The following is an 11,563-nucleotide window of genomic DNA, read 5'->3' as shown; positions in this document are numbered from 1 at the left end:
ACTATCTTAGACGGTATATAATATCTAAGAGCTTGATTCGAAAATGTAGGTTATAAGATTATTCCATGTTCATATCTTTGTATCTTTCATCAATAAAATTGGAGACTATGATGGGACGGACGGTGTATCAGGTCACATATTTCCATGTGTATACCACATGAATTGTTGCAAGAGGATGCATGTACTCAAAGTCTCAAATGGTATGTACACCTCTTAGAATGGAGAATATATTGTTTTAAAAAATCCTTAAAGCCAAGTTCTATGATGAAATACAAGGTATTATGGCTTTGGACTTTTGAATCTACAAAACCCCACAATAATTGGCCACAACATTTGATAGCTTGCTATTCACATTCATTAGTTAAGGGACATATAAAAAAATAAAAAAAATAAAAAAAAAAAAGGTTAAACTTTACATTACACTTGTCGCCTAGTGAGGAGCTTGCTACTATTTTAACTGAGGAAGTAATTGTCTACACTACAAGTCTACAACTTACAAGTCACAAATTACATGTAATTAGGGTTTATTCACTCATTGCTAACAATCACCATTGGACTAGTACATTGCCAAGTACATACCATCCCAGATTTTAACATGATCTTACATTAAATGATGCAACTATAGCTTACCTCCCGCCAATTTCAGGAAAATATATAACCTTGGATATCCGTGACACATGAAACAAAATTTAAAAGATGTCCAATAAATAAAATTTCACTAAATATCTCAATTTCTTGCAAGTTGCACAATCACAATTCTAGAAGTTTTTGAATAAGGTTATCTAGTGCTAATATAATAACTAAATAAAATGTCAACAACTTTTTCCAAATATATATAGTTTATATATCAGCTGTAAGTTTAACACATGAACAGAGGATTTTTGCAAGTTGTTAAAAGGATAAGAAGCTAATCTGATTAAATAATTTTTGTATTATAGTTACCAACTTCAATTAAATTAATTAAGCCAGCTTTTGAGGAGTTTTATACTGTTTTTTTACAGTAACATAGTAGATTTATTTAGACCCTTAATTAATTTTATACTATTAACCAATTAAGTAGTCAAAGGAGAGGATAAGGATTTGGAAAGGAGAAAGTAAAGAAAACTAAAGCTGTCATTTTCATGTCATCAAATCAAATTATCTTAATCATATAATTAATGAGATAATAGTAATATGTTAATTATGTAGCATGCATGTATGTGAGATTGTGATCCATTTTACACCTGCAGGGAAATCTTGGATATGGTCCCTGTATCTGAGGCAGATAGAGATGGGTAAGAAGTAATATTTGTTTCCTTGACATACAACTTGTTGCTTGCTTAGGCAACATTTCATTTACTTCTATTAACCATTTTTGTACTTTTCATATAATAGCACATAATATAATGTTTGAGTTAGATGAGAGAGTGTAAGACTCCTCTATTAATTTGATAATAATTCTGAGTATATACGTAAGTAAGCTTGTAAGGCATGCCGTACATGAAAGTACACTCTTTTGCTTACTTCAAATATTAATTGGAAAAAAAAAAAAAAAAAAAAAAAAAAAAATTATTAGGCATGTTTGGCAAAAACTTAGATATGTGGTGCTCTATGATTGTTAATTAGCTATATATTCTTAGCTAACTAGTTGTTTTAGATTTGTATATAGTAGGAGTAAATGTTATTAGCTATAGTTTTAGTCGAATAATTGTTAAATCTAGGTTAAGAAATCTTCTAATCATACAATGATGAGATTTTATTAATACTAACAAAAACATTTCTTTCTTTAAATTTAAGAGTACTTATCAGGTTGTATATGATTTTTCAACTTTTCCTTAAGATAAATAAGGGTTACTTTGTATAACGCGACAATGAATCATAGGCTATAGGCAATAACATACATACCAAGAATATGAATTGCATTAGTATTCTCACACAAATCATGCAACTTTCCATAACTTGTGTGCAACCCAATGTCTCTAACCTGAACAACATTCACAAATTAAGCATTTATATCACAAGGAACTATACGGTTGCAAGAAACATGCGCAATTTGAGCAATACAACCTCAACCGATCATACTTATATCGGTGTTTCATCAACTATTGCGCAATGCACAGACTTCCAAACTCAGCTGGATAACCACTGCAAACTAATAGACCAACTTTTTACAAACACTCAAGATAACTTAGTTTAGTTAACTTCAACCTCTTCAAACTTATTCTTAGTGGACTAGAATTCCATATTGAGGTAGCATATACAAGTATATTAGAATTGTTATCCAAACATCTAAATTAAATTGTATTGAAAAATCACATATATACCAAGTATGAATGTTTCTCTAAGTTTAACTAATTTTTCCGTCATTGCTTATTTAATGAGTATATAAATAACTCACATATGAGTTCAGACTAACTATTTTACATTAAATAAATTGAGGAAAGATGATCTTTTTTAAAAAAAGAAAAAAAAAAAAAAAAAAAAGTATTGAGTTACCTCTCTTGCCGCTAATTGGTTCTAAACTGAGACGGCCTTTCTGAATTTGTATGTGGTCAAATTTTCTTCCAATGTGATCTTGTGTGTTCAATTCAATAATCACATATTAAAATATAAAATCATGTCCATTTTATTTAATTCATTATAAATCACACCAAATTTTCTCAAGTTTCATCTCCTTATAATTTATACGTAGTACTAGTTTTAACCATTGTTCTTCAACCCTTCCTTCCACAGTAAATCATGATTATTGTGAAAAGTGTAGTAATCACAAATTCATAATCAAGTGAATAAAATATTGCCGTGAAAGACCCACATGATTCTTGACTATTTTAATTACCATATCTTTTAGTACATACATATACATTCAAATTAATAATTTAACTTGATTTGAAATAAACTAAGGAATGGGTTGAAAAGAGTGGTGGACAACTTTACATTAACTTGAGTACACGTTGATTAAGTTTACAATGGTAATTAATTAAATAATTAGTACTCCTAAATTGATAATCCAAATTGAAATTAAGTGAACCCCATAATACAAATACAATAATAATACTAATAAAAATTAAAATCCCTAATAATTTTTTAAAAAATTTGGGAGGGAGTGAGATAGTGAAGTGTGTATTAGTTTGATGGCAATAAGGTGGGTTGGTCTCAAGCAAGGGAGCAACCCTGAGTGGCATGTCTCTTCTCAAATCCCAAAATCAAGATTTACATCACATGATCCCTCCACTCTTTCCCATCCATTTCCATTTTTTTTTTTTTATTGTTTTCATTTTTTAAATATAAATATAAATATTAATTATAAATACAAATAAAAATATAAAATATAAAATATAAAATCAAGGTTACCTTACCTTATTAGCTGGAATGTAGAATGTGGGCACCTCCCTCTTTGCCCTTTGCATGTGGTTTTTATTTGTGGGATTGGCTATTTGCATATGCGTATTATCATTTCTAAACTCCCATCTTATTATGCAAAAATGCCCCTTTGTATATTCTTCGTATTATTCAATTTTTAGACCGACTATACCATATTTGTATATTCTAGTCTTACAATAAATTAGAGGCTCGACCAAGCTAATAGCTTAGTGTAGTGGAAAAGATTGCACCTTCCAACCTTGAGGTTGGGGTGTTCAAACCCCACTAGATCGAGGCATTTTGAAGGTGAGAATCCGTTACCCTTTCCCCCTCACTCTCAAAGTATCTGACCCATAAATATTGTACCAAAAAAACCGTGTGAGTTGAAGTTCGGTCAGGGTCATTCTTCTTACCGTAAAATAAATAAATAAATTAGAGGCTCAATCTAAACTTTGTATACATAAACCTTGGCCTTATTTTATTAAACAAGAAGAAAAGGAAAGGCAACTAAATCATACACATGGTGCTTCAATTCTATCAGAACGTGCATTTTACTACATTACATACATGTTTAAGGGTCATAAATGTAGCTTTGTATTTGGTAATGAATCTAAACCATCTTTATTTTTCACTTATGAAATCTCCTCGGTCAAAAATTTACATGTTTTACTCAAGTTTCAAGTACATACATTGCGGTTTATATTGAAACTTCCAATTCCATCCAAAATTTTAATTTAGGGATTGTTGATCAAATTGCCTATGAAATTGTAATAAAGAAAAAACAAAACAATAGTCCGTAAAAATAATTATTTTTTTAATTATATGAATATGAGGGGTATTTTTTTTTTCTCCTTTACTACAAGTATAAAGGAATAAATCCAATTTAATAACAGCCTGATACTACGAAGTATTAATACGAACTTATGAAGTATTTATTTAAAATTCAGTTATTCATCACTTTAGGTTGAAATAACCTAAGGTTCTTTTTGGCAAAATTCAGAAAAATTACTCCATATAACTATTGTGGACATGAAAGTGATTACAGATAAATTCTTTTTAAAAGAAAAGGTGATTACAAAAATAATGAAAAAGACATAGATTGTCGAGCATATTTCCCATTATGTCTCATATACTAAAATACAATCAAGGAAGGTTAAGCTAGCTGGTTCTTGTGCACTTCAATAATTACAAAATTACTCACAGGAGACATTTGCTTCAATGATGACCATGTGGACAAATATATCAACATTTAAGGAAATATTATGAAAATTTTCTTTTATCAAAGAATTGAGAAGTTAGGCATGGATAGATCGTCATACGTCATCTACAATTACAGTTACCTCTAAATCGACATAAGACTATTTGATACACCGATGTGATTTCTTTAATTCATATTATTAGTTATTATGAATATCTTGGGTAATTAAGTTTTTACACATGTGTTTACTTTCATTTCTTTCTTTCAATAATGAACAATAGTTAAAGCTTATTACTCATCTACTCATACAAATTTTGACCATTAAACCATCAAAATTAAATGTGATCTAAATTAGTTCAGAACGGAACGACAAAATTATACATTACGTTATAAGAAAACAAAAAACAAGCACTAAATAGTAAATATATACTACAACTAAAAAATTAAAATCACATGAACCAACTGAAATTTGGAAAAACAAGTGGTTAAACTGCTGAACTGTAGCTGATCCATAAAACTTTTAGAAGAGAATTTTGTGGGGTGCCTATAATCAAAGCCTGCTGCTTTTTCTTCCCCTTTCATTCCTTTCTTTCTTTTTCTTTTTCTTTTTTTTTTTTCTCTATTTTTTTTTTTTATTTGGAATTTTATTTTATCAAATTTTGTTTACCACCACCAACCACAATGTGTAGTGCTAGGCTACTGGGCCTTCCTGCAATGCATGTGCTTGCATGTTTTTTGAATGCCTTTTTTCTTCCCAGGTTCAGATGCATTTCATTTTCCTTTTTTTTTTTTCTTTTTTTTAATGACTTTGTTTTCATAGTGTAATAATAATGTTACAATGCATATGTTTAAATTGTTTACAGAGTTTTCCTAAAAAAAAAAAAAAAAAATTGTTTACAGAGTGGTGCACCAAATATGTCAAAACAGGTCCAAAAATAAAGGTGTTTTTATTTCTTTCCTTACAGAAAATGAATGGGCAGAATGTGAAAAAGAATAGAATGAAATGTGGATTATCTCTATCCACACGACCACACCCCAATACCCCATCACTAATAGTTGTACAAAGATTCATAAAAAGGATATTCAATTTTTGTATTTCATTATTTCGCGGATAACAATTACATAATTCTGTTTGAATTCATTCAATTAAGTTGTACTATTAACACGACTATTAATCTGTTAAAGAGGACGAGTTTATTAAAAGCACCAAATGTGAATCGGGAAGGAAGAAAGGAAGGAAATGAAAGAGTATGTTAGGTTGTTAATTACTTTTGCTTAAATTGATGCTAATAGTTAACAGCATCAACCCACTAATGATTGCCGAGAATAAAACCAAAAGGTTTATTAAACCCTACCTTACATTGGCTACTTCCTTAACCCAATTAGTGGAAGACATATACACTTTGATCTATTGCCCTTGCTTGTTTGTATCCAAAGACATGTCTTTTTATTTGTCCATTGTAATTAATAACTGTCCTTTTCTTTTTCACTTTTTCATACTTAAATCATGATACACATATATACAAGGATACACATACCATGTAATACAAGGAGTTTTTTTTTTTTTTTTGTCGAAATCAAATTTATTGGATAATAATAATACGGAGTGGTAATAATAATAATTATATGTATGTATACATATAAAATTAGTTGTGTATATTATCAAATAATACTTGTACTTTTTTTTTTGGAAATATAATTTATTGGTTACTAATTTGTTAAACAATGAATTAAACCATCTTGATTCCAATAGTGTTTAAAGCTTAAAAATTTCCATTTTCCTTCAAAACTTGGCTTAATGCTTCACTTCCATATATATAAATCATGCAAGATATAGGTTCATCGTTTACCTGTAAGATAAAATGTTAAGGTACTCCTACAAAAATTGAAGGATTTTACATAATAAAATGAAACTTTAGCTTGTTAAAAATCATTTAAGTTATATTTTATTGCAATATATATGTAATACTCGTAATATTTATTCACCAATTATAAATCTTTTATCAACTAACATTTGTGCATATTTGCATGATATATAATAATTATATAAAATGCAATCTACACAAATTTTAATTTGAAAATTTTCCCAAACAAAATGCCATATCACGAAACGATAAGGAAATAAACATTTTCCTTCCTTTCAAATATGATAATATAATAATATTAATATTTTCAACTTGAAAATGATAATTAGCGTATTACGTTGGATATTATTATAGCCACAAACCAAGCAAGAATAGAGACGCATGCATGGAAGAGTATTGATAGAAATATACATGTTGAGAAATAGAGTGCAATTAATGTTAAATATATTATTAATTTCCTTTCTTTTTTTATGGCTCATAATTTCCCAATTTCATGTATTTTCCTTGGTTAAATTTCAGAAATTGTGATGAGAATTTGGGATTAAGTTCGGCATCTACGCGTAGTATATATGGTCCCTCACTTGCTAGAGATTATTATTTATGATTTTATGCGCATGTGTAGAAGTTGCAACTTTGAAGTTGATATTAAAATTTGACCATTTGATTAATTTTTAATCCGATTCATTTTTGTTTGTTATTATTCCTATTTTTAATAAGCAACAAAAAAAGTCAAAGCTGGACTACCAATTTTGGGGGCAGTTGCACTAAAAATAGATTAATGTCAAATTTGTGTTAAGTAATTCTTCATTTTCATACTCGAGTTTTTATTGCAGAGTAATACGTAGATTATTATTTTTAATTCATACTTTCTCCGTTTCTTTATATTTGCAATACACATTTTATCACGATATTTAAGAAAGTGGACCTCACATGGTATAATACACTTAAAATGGGGTTAAAAGGTTGTTATGAGCATAATCAAGTGGGTCATGTATTTACGTAAATAAAGATAAAGTACAATTTTCACCATGAAAATCTTGCTTTGATAGTGTGTTGCAACTATTATGACAATTCTATTTTAGGAAATTGTTGCAATTAAAAAAAACTGGAGGAAGTATATAAATTCAATAAGCACTTAAAATTACAAGGTTCATAAGATAAGCTAAGTTTGACTAAAGTATAAAATATGGCACAATATTCCTAATTTAAGGATGCTGAAAAGATCAAACAAATTAAACTACTGTTGAATCAATTCAACTACTGGTTGATATGATGTGAAGACTAAGATATGGATCTTCTAGGTTAGCACACATAATGGTCATGTAAAACTCATAAAACGATAAACCTATGCATTAATCCTAATTATATAATAAGATTAGATAGTAACCTTACACCAAGAGATGGCTTAGGTTGACCTAACTGCACTTCCACTCGTTTTTTTCTATCTTTTTAAGTAAAGTTCAAATGTGATTGGATTAAGCATTTCATCATGAATGACTTAATAGAGGATTATTGGTAGGCTCCATATTCATTGGCTAATTTAAAGTTAATGGAAGGTTAAGACTTGATTTGTTTTAGACATTATGTCTATCTGATAAGTGTCTTCTCAACATTTTATACATCATCATGTGATAATCAACTAATCGATTTGAATGTAATTAGTGCGTTTATGGTTGCCTAGCTAATTGTCATTTTTTTCTTACATGACCGCTAATGATCGAGATTTCGTATCTGACAATTAGTATCGCGTCGCATAAACGCGTAGTCCTATCTATCGAATAAGATGTGCAATATCATTAAGATAATTCAGTCTAGATCATATGTTTTTGTGTTTGATTTTATGGAGCAATTATAACGTTGGAATAAAATACACGGTACAAATTAACAATGAGATGTCAGAAGTAAATCAAATTCTAAATAATCTATCATGTAATATTGCCCTCCACCACAAGATACAAGTATACAACTCAATTTTGGCTAAACATAATTGAATAACAATATAATTAATATTTACCTAATTAAATAACCAAAATCTAGAAAGAGATACAAATCATACAATTACCTTAATGCTACAAGAAGGGCATATAATTGTACACAATAAAATTTACTTTATGAACATTTATGAACAATGTTACAAGAAGGGCATATAATTAACCTTAATGCTACAAGAAGGGCATATAATTAACCTTTATGAACAATGTTATGGAATCAATTTCAATAAAATTTACTTTATTATTTACTCAGTTCATGAGAAGATATAGTGTCTAGCATCTTAGGATAACATTACCTTTGCGAAGGTTATTTAACTTGTCGTGTAGCAAACAAAAATAACATCACAAAAATAAAAACATCTATGCAATTTAGATTTTACCATGATTACAAGTATAGTTGTCTGTTTTCTACTCTTTCCATACTTCGTTTGTATTGTCCTTATAACCCATTTGCAAAAAAAAAAAAAAAAAACGAGTAGAGACCTTGAATCCTTGATCCTCATCGATCCAAAAATGAAAAAATAAAAAATGATAACCTCGGCGCACAAAAACGGGGGAAACATAAGAGAGGAGACATTAAATGTGAACTTACAAACGCCGCGTGAGTGTCTCTCTCCTCTTCTACGGACTATTTAAAACTCCCCTCCTTTCTTTTACTCCATTTCCTCATTCATTACTTCCTTCCTTTCTCTTTTATACTCTCTTCTCCTTCTTCACTCTCTCACCTCACTTTCTCTAACCTATTATCTTCTTCAATCTCCTCGTTTTCATCCTATTCTCAGATTTTCAACTGACATTTTCCTCAGAATAATCATCAATTTCTATGCAATATTCCTGATCAATTTTTCAATTAGGTATTTTTCTGCGAAATTACGAACATAAGATTATTCGGTGTTCAACTGAATCTAATCTCTTCATACTTTTAATTTTTCGCAGGAATTTCATTTCATTTCCATCCACAATATCTCCTCTCCTTCAATCGATTCCAGAAAACGTTGATAAATCAGGTTAAAAAAATCAATAACAATTGAGTGATTTTCCAGATTGTTGTTAATGGCGTCGATGATTTCGAATTACGAACAACACACAGAAGATACATCACGAGAATCAAAGAGGAAAAAGCGTCGAAGAATAGACACCGTGAATCAAAATCAATCAAACCAAAACAACAACAATCAAAATCAAATACGATGGAGATCAGAAGCAGAACAACGAACTTACTCATCAAAACTCGTCGAAGCTCTCCGACACGTTCGCCGCCGTAATCCTACTCCGGCGCCGGTTTCCGGCAGCCGAGCCGTCCGTGAAGCCGCCGATAAAGCCTTAGCCATAGCCGCCAAAGGTCGTACTCGTTGGAGCCGAGCCATTTTGACAAATCGGCGTAAGCTTCGGCTTAAGAGCCATAAAAAGGCTAAAGTTCGTTCAAAGTTGCCTCTGCCACCAGTTACCGGGAGTAGCTGGTTGTTAGGGGAGAACGAACAACAGCAGAAATTACCGCCTCTTGAGAAGCGTGTCAAGGTTCTTGGCCGGTTAGTTCCCGGTTGCCGGAAATTATCTTTCCCGAATCTTCTAGAAGAAGCTACGGATTATATTGCTGCTTTACAAATGCAAGTGAGAACTATGGCTGCTCTTGCGGAAATTCTAGCCGGTTCAAATGCCGGTTCGAGTTCCGGTTCAATGGAAATTGATTCATCTAGTAGTTGACTCGAGTCACGGCTTAGCAAACCCTCTTTTTTTTAATTATTTAATTTTTAATTTTTTTGGTTTATTGTTCTTTTTTTCCTTTTTTTTTTTTTTTTTTTTGGATATTTAATTGAATGTATTTTATTGTATACAACTGCCTTTAATTTTTTTTTATTTTTTAATTTTGGGGCTATTAGTTTAGTTCCTTTTTTAATTTTTCTTCTTTTAGCTCAAACCCATGTGAAAATTTCATTATTAATGCCTTTATTTTTAGGGGATTAATATTTGGAAAAAATGATTTATTGGACAGACATTCACAAGAAAAATAAATTAGAATAGTAGTAGTAGTAGTCATTAAATGGGAACATGGCACCTAATAATGGATCTTTGTACTGAAGTGCTGGAGGGCGGTTGAGTTCCCTTTTTATAGGGGCATATTATTGATTAATTGGGACTCCATCCAACCATGTTCTTGGGTTTTTGGTCCTCTTTTATTTGTAAAAGGTCAAATACCCCTCCAAAGTTTAAATAAAAATTTGTATCATTGGGTGTTTAAACATTTGGGGTTGTTGATTAATCTAGTTGTTTTGTATGATTGCACCATTATTGGTTTATGTTGTTCTATTCCAATAAATTAATGTTTTTGCTTATACCATCATGATGTTTGGTGTGTTTTTCTCCTTTTTCTTTATGTTCCATTCTATTATTCATTTACTAGTTAATTTTCTTGTGGTGCTTACACATCAAGGTTGTTACCATACAAGTGTACCGGGTTTTGTAAAAGTGTTGAATCAGTCGTATCACTTATCTTGCATTTTAATATCTTATATGCTTTAGAAATATAATCTTATATTGTAGATCAATTGTGTTGATCCTACTTCAATTCTATTTGTGAATTGATCAAATAGTATTTTGGATTGTTACGACAAGAAGTGCCTATGAGTTGTTCGATTGGTGTCGATTGACTTTAGATTGAACAAAATGTCCTACTATACATATAATCTGGCCTGGTACAGTCAAATTAGCCGCTTAGCTTGAACTCCAATGCAATCAGATCATACTCGTTCGTGTTTTTTTCTTTACTTCATTCTCCATTCAATACATAAAAAAATAAGCTTGAAGGGATAGTGATCCGTGAGCAACTTCATTTATGAAATTGAGAAAATTATTAACATTTTATTTCAATGTATTATTATTGCAATAATCTTTTCGAATAGTAAAATTGAAAATACTCTTCTTGGTCAATTAGACATGTTCCCATCTTATTTGACTCAATTCATGTGCATGCAAATAAACCCATTATTTAGATAGACAAAATATGATGGCCGGGTCACAACAAAAAACAAGCTTATAATAAGCTAGAAAATAGTGATTAATTTCTAATCTACTGTAATTTTTTTTGACGAATAATTGTAATCTAATTAAGGTGGGTGTATGGTGGTGCATGAAAAATGTCCCACCGGGATGATGCAAACAAGGAGAATGAA

The 11,563-nt window shown here is 30.3% G+C and overlaps 1 pseudogene across 1 annotated transcript; it reads left to right on the top strand.

Annotated features, from left to right (window-relative positions):
• The first annotated feature begins 9,066 nt into the window (after nt 1–9,066).
• LOC145574311 (transcription factor bHLH149 pseudogene) lies at nt 9,067–10,633 on the top strand (annotated as a pseudogene). The gene is made up of 2 exons (XR_014098038.1): nt 9,067–9,247; nt 9,330–10,633. The product of XR_014098038.1 is annotated as a transcription factor bHLH149 pseudogene (transcript).
• The last annotated feature ends 930 nt before the right edge of the window (nt 10,634–11,563 follow it).

This window comes from Chenopodium album, chromosome 13 (assembly GCF_948465745.1).
Source record: "Chenopodium album chromosome 13, dcCheAlbu1.1, whole genome shotgun sequence".
Lineage (NCBI taxonomy): Eukaryota > Viridiplantae > Streptophyta > Magnoliopsida > Caryophyllales > Amaranthaceae > Chenopodium > Chenopodium album.
The sequence above is the reverse complement of the archived record's forward strand: the minus strand, read 5'-3'. Positions and strand labels throughout refer to the sequence as shown.